At 37.5% G+C, this 18,411-nt stretch overlaps 1 long non-coding RNA gene across 2 annotated transcripts; it reads left to right on the top strand.

The window, feature by feature from the left end:
- The first annotated feature begins 11,480 nt into the window (after positions 1 to 11,480).
- LOC115271916 lies at positions 11,481 to 17,568 on the top strand. 2 transcript variants are annotated; one of them, XR_003900149.1, is made up of 3 exons: positions 11,481 to 11,573; positions 12,406 to 12,486; positions 17,298 to 17,568. It is a non-coding gene; the product is annotated as an uncharacterized LOC115271916 (long non-coding RNA). The 2 variants fall into 2 exon arrangements; XR_003900150.1 differs by having other exon boundaries at positions 17,294 to 17,568.
- The last annotated feature ends 843 nt before the right edge of the window (positions 17,569 to 18,411 follow it).

The raw sequence follows: 18,411 nt of genomic DNA, 5'->3' as shown, positions 1-18,411 counted from the left end.
TTTTTTTTTTTTTGCTTTAAAGGTTTTATTCAGGAGAGTGGTAAGGGGAGGTGGTCAGCAACTAACTTTTTAATTGATTTTTCTGGAAAGCTTTTGGTGACCGAAGGAAAAGATTGACAACTGTCTTTGGATTCCGGTTTCTGATGCTTCGTTTGGTCCCACTTTGGAAGTTTTGACTTCCTCTGCCTAAATTACCATATTAAATGTAAACATTTCCGTACATGTATTTTTGTAAATGTGCACATGGGCATGTTGGTGTGTCTTTTAGAATGAGGTACGGGGATGCCTGGGTGACTCACTCACTTAAGTATTTGACTTCAAGGGCGCCTGGGTGGCTCAGTCAGTTAAGCCTCCAACCGGCTCAGGTCATGATCTCATGTTCGTGGGTTCGAGCCCCGCCTCAGGCTCTGTGCTGACCACTCAGAGCCTGGAGCCTGCTTCCGACTCTGTGTCTCTCTCTCTGCCCCTCCTCCTCTCATGCTGTGTCTCTCTCTGTATCAAAAGTAAATAAAACATTAAAAAAAAAAAGTATCTGACTTCCGTCCAGATCATGGTCTTATGGTCTGTGAGTTCAAGCCCTGCATTGAACTTTGTGCTAACAGCTCAGAGCCTGGAGCCTGCTTCAGGTTCTGTGTCTCTCTTTTACGCTGTCCCTCCCCGACTCATGCTTTGTGTGTCTCTCTCTCTCTCAAAAATAAATAAACACTTAAAAAATTTTTTTAGAATGAGGTTCTTAAGGGGATGCCATATGGCTGAATGTTGATGGCCATCCCTTACTCAATTCTAATATTATTAGATCTAAATATTGTCTACTTATATATTTGTTATATTTCCCTTATTAAAAAAGAAAAAAATCCAATCTACTCCTGTAATCAGTGTTGCATTATATGCTGACTAACTGGGATGGAAATTTTAAAATAAATAAGTTATTTAAAAGAAAAGCATAAGATAGTATGCTTTAGTTACAGTGGAAAGAGGGGGTACCTTTATCTTTCCCCCCAAATAGTTTCGCCTCAGTGGGAAAAAAATCATATGTCTTTACCTAGTTCAGTAATCTAGAAACCAATTAAAATGACAACTTAAAAATGATAACATTGCGCACATTATTAAGGTGGCTTTGTACATCAGGGACAAGAGGAAGACTTGAAAGGTAGAGGTTAAGACAGGATGTTCCAAGCAGTGTTCTCACCCTCAGTGGTGCTGAAGAACAGCCCTCCAGACCGCTTCAGTTTGATATGAGCTAACAAAACCCTTCACCATTTTTTTTGTTTACATCCGTTTTTGAGAGACTCATATACAGGAGATGATGGTTTCTAGAAAGACAAGTAGCTTAGAGATGGAACTGAAGCAAAATGATAATCTTAGCCTATCTATTTCTTCTTCTGATTATTTCCTACAAAAAGGACAAGAGAGACCTTTCCCCCTGGTTTTTAGGACTGAGCGTGACTTAAAATTTATGTCAGGTCAATTTCCGGTCTCTCCTCCCCCTGCCTCCCCTAAAAAGAATCTTCTTAATTCTTTACTCCTGGAAAATCCAAGTCTTCCAGTTATCCCCTCCACCAACGGATTATAATTTTACTTTTACTGCATTAACTAAATGAGTGAAGGAAAAGTGATTTTTCCCCCTATGAATTTCAATGAATTTGCGTCTCTAGAAAATTACCGCCTTTGCATCTTGTGCAGGTTGGGCTATATAGACCTGTGTTAAATAAGTAGACAAAACAAAACACGTAAAACTACGTGACCGGGGGCACCTGGGTGGCTCAGGAGGGTAAGTGTCTGGCTCTTGATTTTGGCTCAGGTCATGATCTCACAGTTCATGAGATCAAGCCCACATGAGGTTCCAAGCTGGAGCGCAGAGCATCCTTGGGATTCTCTCTCTCTTCTCAAATTCTCTCTCTCTCAAAATAGATAAATAAACATAAAGGAAAAAAAAAACTATGTGACCGTATTTAGCATTTTGTGGTCCCTTGTAGCACTCACTCCCTTTGCTCCCCAATGCACAGTGATTATAGAGGAAAAATATGTACTTGATATTCCAGTTTTTTAATCCAGTTCTCATCACTGTTTGATTTAACATCGTGATGTCTCCAACAGGCATAAAGGTGAGACTCAGTGGTGCCTGGTGGTCCGTCCGATAATGGGTTTGGAGTAGTTCAGGGAGCACGTTGCTACCTTAATGGAACTGCTTGGAGTTAACCCCGTTAGAGGTGGCTTTTATTTAAAACACACGTGTGCACTGCACTGCTGATGGAATAGAGACTTAAGGATGTTATTAAGAAAATTAGATCTCTCCCGGAGAAATTAGAATATGGCCTTGGTAGTGGGGAATTATTGTTAATTTTGTAGGCTTGATCATAGTGTTCTAGTTCAGTAGGAAAATGTCCTTACTTCTTAGAGGTGCACAATGAGGTAGTTAGGAGCAAAATGCCATGATGTCTGTCATTTCCTTTAGAGTACTTCAGCAAAGAGAAAAAGGAGATGAAGCCAATGTGATTAAATGTTAACTATTAACTAGAGACGATACACACATGGGTGTTTGTTACACTCTAAGTTTCTTTGCTTAAAATTTCCATAATAAATTGTAAAAAAAAAAAAACAACCCAACAACTTTGAGATCCAATATTTTAGTGTTAAAAAAAATCACACAAATTAATAAAATAAAATCATGTTGAGATAGTTCTTTGTGCATGCACAAGAGGGGACCATAGATTATAAATTTCTCTGGACTTAGAAGCAAATTCAACATTTTGAGATGGGGCTTTTAGTTCTTAAGAGAATGGTCAATAACACACAAACCAGTACAAAATGAAAATCCTGTGCAAAAATACTATTTATTTATATTCTGAATGCATTTAAAAGTCTAAGATTGGGGATCCGGGGGAGTGGGGGCGGCTCAGTCAGTTAGGTGTCTGACTTTGGATCAGGTCATGATCTCCGGATCAGTGAGTTCGAGCTCCGCATCGGGCTCTGTGCTCACAGCTCAGAGCCTGGAGCCTGCTTCAGATTCTGTGTCTCCTTTTCTCTCTGCCCCTCTCCTGCTCATGCTCTGTCTCTGTTTCTTTCTCTCTCAAAAAATAAATGAAAACATTAAAAGTCTGAGATTTAAGCTTTAAGAAAAGCACAGTAGGACATTAAAAATGAAGGCATACTCCTTTTTTATTTACTTGAGCTAAATGCTAAGAAGTCTGGGGTTCTGACCTCAAGACAAGGTGTCAGGCTAGAAGCTCATTGACAGTCGGAATATAACAATATGAATTATGAAAATATAAACTGCACTAAGATTATTTTATTGTACTCACATTTGGAATTACCAGGTTAATGTGCTTCTTAAAATTTTTTCTTTTATCGTTTGAATGGTTAGTTCCGCAGTAGCTGTGTTCTACCCAAGTAAAGTAATACTTCTTTGATATGTTAGTATAGCATTTGTTGATAACAAAATGTGTGTGTTTATTTATTGCCTTGAGGACAGAGAAAGATAATATACCTCCAGGGGTGGCTGGAGTCAGTTAAGTGTCCAACTCTTGATTTTGGCTCAGGTCATGATCTCATGGTTTGTGGGGTTTGAGCCCCTCATCAGGCTCTGCCATTGCGGAGCCTGCTTGGGATTTTCTCTCTTTCTGTTTCTCCCTCTCTCTCTGCTCCTCTCCCACTTGTACTCTCTATCTCTCTCAAAATAAATAAACTTTAAAAATACATAAATATTAATATTACCTGCACAACCTTTGCAAGCTCCAGTCTTATTTATACTGGAAGGAGACCTTTCTTCCTGAACAACTATTTCTTTTTCTTTTCTTTCTTTTTTTTTTTTTTAAAGTAAACTCTACCCAATGACACGGCACCCAAACTCATGACCCTGAGATCAAGAGTTGCATGCTCCAATGACTGAGCCAGCCACCTACCACTGTTTTTCAATTAACAAATATAAAATGGACTCATTCTCAAGTATGGGGCTTCTGGTAAGAAATTTATTTCACCAAATCAATATTACCATTTGAAAAGACTTTCAGCCTAGACTCAATATGGAGGTGATGTTTAATAGATACTAAGCCTCTGCTAAGTTGCTCTTCCAAAAACTATTAGACCCTATTGATCACTGGTAGCAAAGCCTAGTCATGTGTTAGGAGGTGAGGGCAGGAAAATCCGGAATCCTTGATACCTTGCAATTTGCACGTTAGCAAGAGGAATGTAGTTCAGTAGGTAAAGCCTTGGCATCAGAAACACAAAACGTACGTTGTTTTTTAAAGTCCTAAAATTTAGCGTGTCTCTGAAGTTAACACTGTGTTCATAAATGATATTTTTAAAAAGAAGCAGGTGCAGGGGCACCTGGGTGGCTCAGTTGGTTGAGCATCTGGACTCGGCTTAGGTTGTGATCTCACAATTCGTGAGATCGAGGCCCACATTGGGCTCTGTGCTGACAGCTTGGTGCTCAGAACCTGGAGCCTGCTTCAGATTCTGTGTCTCCCGCTCTCTCTGCCTTTCCCCCACTTGCACTCTGTTTGCCTGTCTCTCTCTGTCTCTCTCAAAAATAAATAAACATTAAAAAAAATTGAAGAAGGGGGTGCATTACTTCTGGATCTCAGTCCTAGTTTTTCCGCTAACTAACTAGTGACCTCAGGATCTTTATCTGCAAATTGAGAGATTCCCCCATGAAATAATTGCTGACATTTCCTCAAATTATTTACTCTGTGCCAGGCACTGTTTTGAGTATGTCACATTAAATTTCTTTCCTTTTCCCAACAATGTTATAAAGTAGATATTCTGATTATGCCTAATTCATCTATTAGGAGACTGAGATAATCAAATGCTGGGTAATAAGAAAATTTTAGACGTAGGAAGGTCCATGGAAATCATCGAATCAGAGGTAGTGCATCATGGGGTTACGGGTACAAGCCCTGCATTCAAAATGCATGGTTTTCAAACTTGGACCCTTCCCTCATTTGATATAAACCGTGAGCAAATGACAACCTTTGTGTGCCTCAATTGGCTCATCTGTAAAATGGGGATGATAATAGAATCTGCATGATGTGGCTGTTAGGATTAAATGTGCAGTGCTTAGAATGGTGTCTGTTGCCTAGGAAGCGCTTGGTAAATGTTATAGATGAGGAAGAGGATGGTAGGGTCTGGGTAATAAACGCTTGCTTTCTTAGAAGAATGTGTTACAGTATCATTAAGGGACCCCAGTTATCAGAAGGAGGCTGCTGGTGCTAGTGATGGTCTTAACGGAAAGAATGGAGTTAGCAATATCAGTGGGACAGAACGGTTTCTTAGAGAAAGAAAAGTATTGGGTTGAAAGAAACGAAGTGCCTAGGAGATTGTTAGCCTAGAATGGCAGAAAAACGTGTTACGTTGAAATTCAGCAAAAAGTTTACCGGCACACAGTAACAGCAGCAGTGTGCACAGAAATGAGGCCCAAATGTGGGTGCTTCTCTGGAGTTCTTCCAGTTTCCCTGGATCACCGTAGACACATATAGAATGCGAGTGCTAAATGGGACCTTGGAGATGGTCCTGCACAACCCCCACATGTTACATTTTGCATTTTATATTTTTCTGTGAGGACAGAGTTTGGAGAAATTTAGCCAGACTCTCAGTACAGTGAAACCAGGAAAATTTGTGGTCTGTTTTAAGAGGGATTTCAAGTAAGGATGAAGGGAAAGAGAGAGGAAGTTACTTACGTTTTAGAGTGATACCCAGGTAGGAAGGCAGAGTACAAAAGGCCATTAGTTTCTCCTAATTTATTCACAGAGGGAGGGAATGGAGAGAAGGAGGGAGAGAGAGAGAGAACTCTTAATTTTATGCGAAAGAGTCTTAGATTGGATTTGTAGTTAATGTTTAAAAGCCCATGAGAAGAAAAACTCTTATTTTACTATTTCTAAGAACGTGGTTTCCTAAAATGGAAAGGAAATTTGGGAGAGAGTTTTGCAGAATTGATGGTTCCAGAAATAAAGGATTAACCCATTTGCAGCTGGTGTTGAAACTGCTAAACCGCTAACATTGATCTGTCACTGTTCGGGATGGATACATCTTGGCTTCTGAAAAATCACTTTTAACTAAGTTTATGCTTAGTGCTTTCTTTTAAATAATGGAGTGTCTCAATAGGAGCTAATGAATCAGATTAACTTGGCGTGGAGTTCTGAGCCGGGGTGGGGGCAGGAACCCTTGTAAAATGCTTTGCTGAGTTCCCTTTACAATTTGCATTTGTGGAACCAGGATCAAATTGGAGGGAGTTTCCCTAGGGGTTTAAAGGCTCCCCACGGTGCTGGCTGTCCAGTTACAAAAGCATTGGGTTATGAATGAGGACTAGTTTGTGTGTTTACGGGGAGGGGAAGAAGCCAACAGCACTGAGGCTGAAGCAAAGACAAAGTTTTTGTGACTGCAAGCCCACTTGTGTATTATTCTTTATAAAAACATTTACGTACCATGGCAGTATTTTAGAAAGAGGCTTTTAGTTTGGCTTTATTTTTAAAAAATATTTTTTTATTAAATATGGAAAACACTGCTGTTATGTCAGGCCATATCATCGTTTGCACTGTTGTAGGGTTTGGGGATATTGGAGGCTCCCCATGTTGTACCCCTCAACGTTGACCAAGACTACAGCCCACCTCCATTGCTGGGAAAAGGCTTTCAGGAAAATGGGTGGAACTGAGGCATAAACGTCGCTTAGTTTAAATCTTTCTTCTTTTTGCCTTTTGATTGGGTTCCCACTTCAGCATCTGCTTGTTGCTTTGTGTGATGGGATCAAGTTGGAGACTAGAAACTGAGGCACAGTGTGATTATAGGCTTATCTTCCAGAAGTTTTAGTCTGGGTGGAGGCCCCTGGGCCATGCTGTCTCTGCCCTAGAAATTGGTTGGGTGGATGGGTGAGTGGTCAGTTCTCCTCCTACCTCTGCTTTGCACTTGCAAAATTGTACCACAAAGGACACATTAAAAGACAACAATGATGGCTTAGGAAATCAAAGGTAGCCAAGAGTGATTTTAACAAACAGGAACATTTTAATACTTGGATATATGAGTTTTATAGGTTCTATGTTGCTCTAAAACATCAAGGTTATGGGCAAGATACTTTAAGTGATGTGACTGGTGACATCTGTGCCTGGCATTCTTTCTTGTGTTTCTAACTCCCCTACACTCTCCAACTTTATTCATCCCACAAGAAGACTCCAAATGGGATGTCCTGGGGAAGAGCAGGAAATTGCCAAGGTCTGGTGAATGAAAGCCCACAAGTCCCCTAGTGGCCACTGAAAACCGGTTATGTTTGGAGTATGGAGAGGGTAACACCAGCTGGCCTGTGACATATGCACCAAAACACAAAAAAATCAGAATATGCCCTCAGATGTTGGGGAGAGGAATGTTAGACAAATCCTGTTAGTCTGTTAAAAACAAAAACAACAGTAACTAAGTGGGGTATGGCAGAATCATAAGAGGAGAAAATTAGAAAATAGCTCTATGAAAAGAAATTTGGGGGAAAAATAGTATAATTAATACTCATTTCCCCCTTCTGGAGTTGGAAACAGTAGATCCTTATATGAAATTAAGAGGAAATGTAAAGAATCTGAAATTTTTTTAAGCAAAAGATAATTTTGCTCTGGAGAGAAGGCACGTGAGTTAATAAATGTAAACCTGTTTTAAAATGGAAAGAAAATTATGAGCAGAAAGAAGCAGAGGGATGAGCATGACAATTGTTTTTAAACATTCAGTCTAAGTCTTACTCGGTATCAAAGTAGTTAGTGTGTCTATCATAGAGTAGATAGTGTTTTAAATATCTCTTTTTGGGAAAATTGATTTGAAGCTAGAAAAGCCTTTGAGAATTACAAAGTTTAGGGCTTAGACTTTTTTCTTTCACGTGTTTAGAAATTTTGCCTATGGAAACTATGTGTGAAACAGGCATTGATATGTATTGGAAAACATCTTAAAACAGATTAAGATAGTTAATGACAAATATATCAAAAGAATGTTAAAACTATTGCGTCCTAACTAAGACCCACATGATATAGCAATAGCAGAATAAAATACGGAACAACTAAGTATAAGAAACTATTGTCTTGTGACTGTTCTGTGGTAAAATTTAAAATTTAAATAAGGGTGAGTTTTTAATTGGCAGCACTGATTTAATTTAATTATATTTAAGTCTTGCTGTCTAAAATTAGGACTCAAAAAATCCAAATATCCATCATTCTATTATGATTTTTTGGAGTAAAAGTGATCACAGTCACTAACCTGTATCTTTTTCATTTCCGTAGGGAATAAAAGTCGAGTTTTATCTTCTGAAGAACCTTGGGGACTTTTTTAAAGGTGAAACTTTTCATCTTTAGGTAAGGAAATGTTTTCTATTGTTTTTCCATCTGTTGAAAAGAGAACATTTCAATTAGAAGAAAGAAGTTCACATATACTTTAGCTTTGCTTATGCTAACTGATATAAAACATTATGATGATGATAGAAAGCTGGGGTTTTAAGTTAAATAAAACAAATTGGTTGAAATTTTTTTCATTTAAAAGGATCAATTTGTTGGGGAAAAAAAGGCTCTTTTTATGCACTTTCTAATAGACGGACATTATTACAGGATTTCCATCATCATCTTTTCTAAGTATTTAAGACATAACAAAATTAAAATTGTAGATAGCAAAATCTAGACACCTAGAATATTCCTAAACATAAATATAAATGTATGTCATAATAAAAGAGTAAACATTTTAATAAATTTGAGAGACTGGTCACTGCTTTAAAAGGCCAGTGAATTAAAGTTACTTAAGGTTTGGGCAGTAACAAAGAAGGTTAAACTCTGGAATATACTCACACGCTGGGAAAATATTGCTTTTGTGGAATCATAATGTAAATATAACCAATCTGTTTAATCAGGCAAGAAACAGTCCTTTGTGTGTGACCTCTTTTCAGTTTTTATTTTTGTGTGTGTCATACTGGTAACGTATGAAAGGGGAAGACAGACTAACTTTGTGAGCATATTAAAATATTAGCAACTTATTTGATTTTTGGCAGTAATTCTATTAGTGCAATTTACTGCCATGAACAGTATGAATCACATACATGAAAATAAGATGTTTTACAGCAGAGAAACTAAAAATGCAATTAAAATGTCTCTAAACAAATATTTAAAGAGATTTTCAAGTATTTTATGAAGTTAAAAGAATGAAAGACGTAGTTAGAGAAATTATATACATGATCTGTTGTAAAATATACAAATTTATACTTTCTAGCTTTCTCACTGATATCACATTTGGATAAAGAAAAAGAAATAGATTGCAATGTTTGTCTTCTATTAACATATATATTCTCAAGAATAAACAAGATTTCTCCTCATTTTAAATATAGGAATACAGTTACATATAAGTATTTTAAAAAATCTTAGCATAGAGGCTTTAATTTTTAAGAAATACACATAAAAATTCATGTGGTTAAATAGAATCTAAAAACTTCAGGAGAAAAATATTAAATTTTTTACATGGATTTGAAGAATTTATTTCTAGAATAAATTTTTATAAAAACATTCAGATTAATATTAAGTACATAGGTTAAGACTTCCTTAAATTACTTAATTAGGATATAATAACAGTTTTTTTAAAAGAAGATTTTGGTAATCTGAAAAAAATTCCAACGCTATTTCTAATATACTCTTTAAATAGATTCCTTTAATATGTCAGTTTTTAAATCTTATATTTTTAAAGATGGAAAGATAATAGAAAAAACTAACCTCCTAATGGAAAACATAATTTTATATCCCTGAGGAAAGAGTTGTAATCATGTTATAAATATACAAGGAGATCACTTTCATTTCTGACTTGTTTTTGAGACTTTCTTACGAATCATGTATTTTAACAGCAGGAGAATAATATATAAAATATACATTACCATTTTATGGTTTAGCAGCTGTTAAAAATAGAGAGAGAAAAAATGTAACTTTGCCTACCTGAACTCTAACTAGGATTTTAAGGTAAAATTAGAAAGATATAGCAGCTAAAATAGTATAATGAACTAATTTTAAAATATATATATACATATATTTTATATCTTGACATATAGCATTTATTTTAATTGTTAATGAAACTATATACTGTAACATGAATGAAAAAATAAATGATAGAGAAGTATTTTCTCATTGTAGTTTACTAGATCAAAAAATTTGCTAATAAGCTAAATGTAATATTAAGGATCACATTTAAAATAAAATTTTATGGAGTTTTGCTGAAGAGCTATCTTTCCAGAAAGGATTTGAAGTTTTTTTGTGTGTATTAGGATTTCTGACTTTTGTGATTTGAAATTCATGATACATTTTGAGTGCCCTTTCAAATGGCAAAATGTTTCATTGGAAAAATCAGACATTATGTACATTTTAAAAAATATTTTGGTATGAGGAAAAGAGCAGATGGTTTAGGAGAATTCTAGTTTTTGTTTTAGTGCCTGCATCAAATACCAAAAAATTATTTTGTCTGTCAGTCAGTTACACGTCTGAGCAAGTTACAGTTTGTGTAAGTGTATCTTACACATTTAATTATATTGAAGATACAGTGATCTCTAAATGTGATTGTCAGCTTTATTGAAATTTCGGGCAATGTATTTAAAAGAAATGCATTTCTAAAAATTATTTTTAATTAAAAGGAAAAACTTTCAAGGAGTTCTTTCACTAGCAAAATATGTGATTGTGCAGTTTTCTGAGACAATGAACTCTTAGTTTTCTTTTAAAATTATGTTAAAATGTTTCTTGACTGATTGTTTTCTATATTTTAAAGTCAGAAAGGGATAAAGTAGTTGTATATACTATTTTTGATGATCTTTCTATCAATAGAAAGAGAAAACAAAGTATGTTGACAGGATAGAGTTTTCCCTTTAAAAAAATGAACTTGAAATTGAAAAGATGTATTTCCTATACCTAGTTTTTCTTATTAGTACTTATTTGGAGTTGCATGAGTTTTCTGAGGGGATATATTTGAGGAATTTAATCTTATAAAACGTAGAGATAGAGAACATTGTAGTCAGCTATAGGATAGTACTCTGTTGTTGTTTCCCAGATTTTAGACAACTTTTAAATTAATAATGTTGAGGACCAGAATATCGGGGCTATAACAATTGAGAAAAATGCCAGAAAATTATAAAGGCGAGGGGGAAGATTAATTGAAGCTAAATGTATCCTTTAATGATAAGCATTTGGCAGTGAGATGAGAGCTCTGGGGATAACAAATAGTACTCTGGCAGGGATAATTTTCTGGGCAGCTGAGGTGGTTTGCGTGATAAAAGAGGGCGGCGGGAAAGTAGAATTCGAACTGCTTGACAGAATTTGCAAAGTTAGTTTGGAATTGTGAGGCCGAAAGTTTGTGCAACAATTGGGTGCTGGGAGGGGGAAGGAAGAAGGGCTCGCCAGCCCGGGCGCCACGATAGGGTTAACCGTGGCGCCGCCCGGTGCACTCTGGGAGTTGTAGGCCGCGGGTATTGTGGGAGTTGTCGTAAAAGTTCGCTTTTTTTGGTATGATGGCCGCCGCCGAGGCTGGAGTTGGGGGTTTCTGTTATTCCGGACGGCTTGGGGGGCTCTCTGTACCGTCAGAAGGCCACCAACAGCCCCCAGGTCCCCCAAGGCCTGTTAATTTTGTGCCTGGGAGGTGGGCGAGCGGTCTGATGGGTTAACGTTGGGGCCTGGTGTCTCTAGATTGGCCCCAGGGCCTCTGGCGCCTTCCGGCCACTTGAGGGGTCCCAGTCTGCCAGACCCTGACCATCTGGCTTTCAGTCTTCAAAATATCTGGGTGACTAGCGCCTAAGCGTTTGGGGGTGTGCATTGTTTGGTCGTGGTTTGTATCCTGCATAGCTCCCACTTCTTTTACAGTGTTCGACTCTGTACTCGGAGTCACTGATGCTCACGACCCTGTTTGGGGTTAGGTTGGGTCCGTTTTTGGGGGTCTGGTGGTATTTGTGCATGAGATGTAATTTTGGAAAGCGTGGACCGCAGTGTCCTGAGTGTTGCCTGTCTTGTTTTAGGTATAAGAAGTTGTATGAGTTACGAACGTGCTGCTGGGTGTGTTTGCTTCACTTTCTCTTACAAGTGGTGAACTTTGCCCTGGTTTGCTAATGCTTAGAGGCAGTTTCTGGCAGTTCCTCCTTGTGAAATGCTTTTCTATTGACCTGGATGTGTTCTTAAGCTTTTGGGAGCCTCCAGAAGACTGTTTTGCGGTTGTTTGTAGAAAAGTATTGTGTGCAAAAATGAATTTAAAACAAATACCACCATCACAATTACCTTTAGTTCTGGGGAGCAAGTCCCTTCGCCTTTGTTTGCTGTGAAGTTTTTGGGTCCTTATGGAAATCAGATTTGCTTTTAGCTGTGTTGTGTTACTCTTGGCTCACAGGGTTCTTCTGCCTGTTGGGACACTTTGATCTCACTTGTTTTTGCATATTTATTCTCTCAGCTTGAGGCAAAATGGGACACTGTGTACTGACATGTAACTGCACGGATCAGAATCTGCAGATAACACCAGATTGCCAAGCAGGTCAGTACCTGTCTTAACATCTCTGCACAAACTCACTGTTTCTGTCACCATGTGCTGCTCCATAACTTCTGCCTTATTTAGATAATCTGGTTGTTGTCTATGTAACTTGAGGTCTGTCTGGCCATGAAAAGCTGTTTCTCAGACAGTATTCATTTAAAATCTCCCCCCACTCCCTCCCCGCCAAGTAGAATTGGTGTCTAGAAAGTTTTTTCATTCAAGTCTGGCGAAGTGGGGGATTTGAAGTAAGGTACAGTGATGTTTTTGGAAATTAGCTATCAGTGTTTTAATTTTGGGGATAGACCATGTGACAGATATGAAATTTAGTGAGAGTGAAAAGAATTATTCTGTCTCTCTCTTGGTATTTTAGAGCCTATAAAACCTGTTTCTGTGTCGTTTTGTTGGACCACTTTCATATATCATTAAAAAGCCATTTGATGTTTGTGGTGTACTGGGTTTTCATAATTGTCTCAGTTTGTCTGAGTTTGCTTAGTACTTGGTGTTTGGAAATATAGTAATGGTGGAGAAGGGAGCAAAGCTGGTTGGGTTTGTATGCATATTTCTGTTGAATGTGAATTCGGGTATAGAGGGATAGACTAATACTGTTGGCTTTCTAATCAGGTGTCAGGAAAGTATTTCCTTCCCTCTGACCTGACCCCAGGGTATCTTCAAATATTAACTAACTTGCCAACTGAAAAAGATTGGAAACCTTATTTTAAGATAATCTGTGTTGTTCATGTTTGTTATTGTTTGGTGATGTGGTAAAATGCTTGGAGGTTGGTTTGGTATCTTAGGAAAACTGAATGGCTAGAATTTGTAGATTTGTAGAATTATAAAAATTATTCAAAACCATGGACAGCCATTTGCTTAAAAGAAGATTCATACCTTTTTTAATTGCCAAAGGGACCTGTGATTCGAGTACTCAACAAATGGTTCATTAGAAGGTGCTTGGAGAGTAGATGGGTGCTCACTTTGATAAGTTTAGAAATAAGTGTACTTTGTATTTTCAAAGAGCCCTTTTTGGCATTTGTGAGTAGACACGTCCCTATGAAATGGTGAGATTTTATATCTAAGCATTTTAACATTTAGTGCCTGAGGCCTTTGTTTTGTACTCTGCTTTCTACCTTCATCACTTTAATTCTGCTGGTGTGGCAGGCTTTTTGGAATACACAAAAATCAACTATAGTTTCAGAAAACATGGGAAGATCCACTACCTTCTGGTGAAGAGGATTCCTAAGGTTGTGTATATGTATTTGATAGATGTGCAAACATGATCATTTTGAAACTTAGGCTTTGTGTGGTTTTGATGAAACGCCTTCCAGTGGGTAACTGGCAGCATTCTTTTTTTTTTTTTCTTTTCTTTTCATTCCAAATTTAAAAAAAAAGTTTTTTTTAAGTAGCCTCCACATCCACTGTGGGGCTTGAACTCATGACCAAAAGACCATGAGTCCCTCACTCTACTGACTGAGCTACTGGGGTTGCCCCAGTGGTAACATTCTTGACACAGGTGTTGTAAATGAAAGCCTTTGGTTCCAGGTGTTCATTCAAAAAGAAATACAAACGTACATCCAAAAAATACAATGTGGAAAATACAAAAAAATTAAAGTTTTCGTCTTACATTGTAACCAAAATTTGGAAACACTTGGGGAGAGGGGTTGAGTAGAAATGCCTGTTTGAGGCCTTTACACAGATATTTTCTAATTTTGTTTCCCTGTATGTAACTGTTCACATTGCTGAAAACAAACATTTCTTATTAACTTATTTCTGCATCTGTGAACCTTTGTGAGTGGTAAAACTGCACATCTAAGAGGACAAAGCACCCATTCAGAATTTGGGCCTTATTTTTCTTTTACATTATTCAAAGAGGAAGGATTGTTTATTGTACTTTGTGACTTGTATATGTATTTTGTTTTCTCAAGTTTAATCCATTTGTCTTTAGAGCGCAATACTCTTCTTAAACATGGAGTGCCTCTCCACCCACTCACTCCACCATTTTGGAGGATAATACAACTTCTGAAAGAAGGAGGAAATTTTTTTAAATTTCTTCATGCTTTGCAAAAAAATTTTTTAAATGTCTATTCATTTTTGAGAGACAGAGTGGGAGTGGGAGAGGGGCAGAGAGAGAGAAGGAGACACAGAATCCGAAGCAGGCTCCAGGCTCTGAACTGTCAGCACAGAGCCCAATGCGGGGCCGAACTCACGAACTGTAAGATCATGACCAGAGCTGAAGTCGGACGCTTAAGGGCTGAGCCAGCCAGGTGCTCCTCTTCATGCTTTTTGATGAATTTTATTTTCTGTGTCTTCCTACATATATTTCCAGGACAGGATACATTATCTCTACTCTGTTTGAAGACAGGTTACTAATCCTATGATTTTTACAGATAACAACACACAACACACCAACAGTTACTTCAAAAGGTTGTATCTAGATTAAAAGATATTACTTCACTGGGGTACCTGGGTGGCTCCGTCGAGTAAGCTTCCTACAGCTTAGGTCACGCATGATCTCATGGTTTGTGAGTTTGAGCCCCACGTCAGGTTCTCCATTGTCAACACAGAGCCTGCTTTGGATTCTCTGTCCCCGCTCTCTCTGTCCCTACCCTGCTTGTGTGTGCACTTGTACACTCTCAAAAATAAACATTAAAAATAAAAATACATTACTTCATTTCTCCTTGCAAAGAAAACAAGATCATATGCATCTGTTCTGCCCCTCAAGAATTCTAGCTACACAGAACAAGAAACCATATGAGGTAATTTTGCTTTGTCCTCTGCCTTCCTTATTTTTCTTTTTGTTCTACTTTCTCCCTTTAGTGTGCTTTTTGTAGTTCTAGAATTTGAAAGACATTTTCGTTTATTTTGGAATTGTTTACAAATTATTTGTTTCAACTTTTAAAACCGTTTTTCTCTAAAATATTCATAATAATCATTCAAAATATCCATGCTTCAAGAAGTCAAGAATATTCCTTTTTTTTTTTTTTAATGTTTTTTATTTATTTTTGAGAGACATTGCGAGCAGGGGAGGGTCAGAGAGAGAGGGAGATACAGAATCTGGAGCAGGCTCCAGGCTCTGAGCTAGCTGTCAGCACAGAGCCTGATGCGGAGCTCGAACCCACAAACCATGAGATCATGACCTGAGCTGAAGCCCGACGCTTAACCGACTGAGCCACCCAGGCGCCCCAAAAATATTCATGAGAAAAAGAATAAAGGAGTCTCAGCAGAGAGATAAGATTATAGTGTGTGTGTGTGTGTGTGTGTGTGTGTGTGTGTGTGTGAAACAAAATAAGATTTTTAGAACCAAAAAATACAATAAGCAAAATAAAACCCAGAATTCCCTGGAGGTGCTCAGTCTTGAAGGGATAACGAAGAAAAGAGTCCGTGAGCTTGAAGCTAGAATAGAAATTATCCAACCTGATGAATAAAATGGAAAATGATAGAAAAAAAAATGAACAGAGCCAATGGAACAATATCACAAGGTCTAACATTCATGTTATCAGAATCCCAAAAGGAGAAGAGAAAGAGTAGAGAGCAAAAAACAACTGAAGAAACAGCAGCAGAAAACTTCCCCAATTTGGCAAAAGACACACTTAACAACTTCGAGGTCAATGAATCTCAACATAAATTCAAAGAAATCCGTACTGAACATATCACAAATTACTAAATATTTTAATAAAGCATTCTTGTTATACTACATTTTTATAACTAAAATGCTATACATGTTATGTTTCTATATTCTGGGGAAAAAAATGAGTTAATGGCTTCTTTAAACCTCAGCACCAAATGTCAGAATTTGACCTGCAAAAAAACTAGGATGTATGGCTTTAGTTTCCTTTTCAGTCATTAACAGTCTTTAGTTAATGAAGAGATGCATGATTTGTCATTTTCGGACAAGTTTCCTTGAAGACAGCATTACTTAATGCCAGACACTCTCATGAAATACATATTTGGGAAATTTTTATTAAGACCATATAAGAAGACATTTTTAAATGTAGAAGAATAGAACAGTTGTGTATGTTTACTGGTCTAAAAAATTTGTAGATTACCTTCATGGTTTTAAAAATAACCAAATCCATGTTTCTGAATTTTAAATTGTTTTTAAAGAAATTTTTTTCAGGGAAGAGGGAACCATATTTTCACTGAAGTTGTATTAAAAGAGTGGTCAAATTACTCTTGTGGAATAATAGAGTGCAGTTTATAAGATGGAAAAGGCCCATTGAATTAGTTACAATGAAGACCCCCATGATTTTGAACTTTTCTGTCCTCTTCGTTATAGTTCTACAGTTTGAATTTATAATATGATGGTGTTAATCTTAAGATATTTGTGAAATCGTTTATTTCTTGATAAGATTCTATATTTTTTGAGATACATTTTTTTTTTGGCATTCTAACAAGATTTTAAAAAGAAAACTAATAGTAAAATAAATGAAACTGATTTACAGTCTTCTACCTGAGGAGGAAAACTTGGAAAGAACAGGATTTTTAGAAATGCAAAGGTTTGAGATGTGTAATATAAAGTTTTATCAGTCAGTAAGAGAAGATAGAAAAGTTAAGCCATGATTTGACAGTTGACAAAAGAAATGAAACTGTCAATACATAATCTAGCAGGTTGTGTTTTCCAAAGATGATCACAACAGTATCTCTTCTGCAATGTGATAGTGTCACAGTGTCATCAGAAGGTGGCATTTCTCCACTTCCTTAGTTTTGGGTAGGCCCTTTGACTGCTTAGACCAAGAGAATATGGTAGAATGGATGATATGCCAGTTCCTGGTATTGGTCTTACTTGGCCTGACAATTTCTTCCTGCCTTTTGGAAGCCAGTCACTATGTGGCAGATGCAGTTACCCTGAAATCACTATGTGAGAAGGCCAAAGTCATTTAATGAGTCCCTGGAGGATACAACATCTATTGGAGAGGCAAAGGAGCTTCAAGAGACCAGACTAAGTGAAGAAGTCATTGTGGAAATGGATCCTCCAGCCCCACGTGCCATGGCTGTTGGTGTGTGAATCAGATGAACCACCCAGTAGAGCCCTTCCCAATTTTGGACCCATAAAATAATGAGCAAAATAAAGTGATTTGTTTTAAGCTCCTATGGTTTTGGGTGCTTTGTTTTGCGTCAATAGATAGGTGGGGGGAAATATTGGGAAAAACCGATTTCATAGTTTTTATAATAGGTAGCAGTGTAGGGATATAATTACCAAGACTGTCAAGGAACTAGTATTTACTAGTACAACAAGGAATGCGTGGATCATCAAACAAAGCAAAGCCTCAATAGAAAAATGCACCAAAGATATGAACAGGCTACTGACATAGGAAGATACGATCAAACTCATTAATAATGAGAGAGGTTCAGATTAAAGCCACAATAAAATATTTCTTTTAACCCATAGACTAACAAAAATTAGAAAGATGGATATTGCCATTGCTGATGGGGAGGGGGGTGGACAGGAACTCTGATGCACTGTTGCTTAGTGTCAAGTGGTAGAGGCATTCTGGAGAGCCGTCTGGCAAAACCTAATATAGATAGTAATTGTTTCTGGGTATAGGGCCTCAGGAGGTCTCACATGGGTCTTTCTAAAAAGAATTTTTAAGTGTTTATTTTTGAGAGAGTGAGCGGGGGAGGGTCAGAGAGTAAGGGAGACAGAATCGGAAGCAGGCTCCAGGCTCTGAGCTTATCAGCACAGAGCCTGACCTGGGGCTCCAGTCCATGAACCGTGAGATCATGACCTGAGCTGAAGTCCACCACTAACTGACTGAGGTACCCAGGCACCCTTTACAAGGGGGGTTATAACAAATATTAGGATATTTAGTCACATTGCTTTTTGGTGGCAGGAATTTCAAGCCTATCTAGGTTTCTTAATCATTGATAAGAATAGGTAAAACATAGTAGAGGCATACACTTACAGTTATACATTAGATAGAAGCAAAGGACTAC

The sequence above is a fragment of the Suricata suricatta genome, chromosome 11, assembly GCF_006229205.1.
Source record: "Suricata suricatta isolate VVHF042 chromosome 11, meerkat_22Aug2017_6uvM2_HiC, whole genome shotgun sequence".
NCBI lineage: Eukaryota > Metazoa > Chordata > Mammalia > Carnivora > Herpestidae > Suricata > Suricata suricatta.
This window is presented reverse-complemented; position numbering and strand designations above follow the sequence as displayed.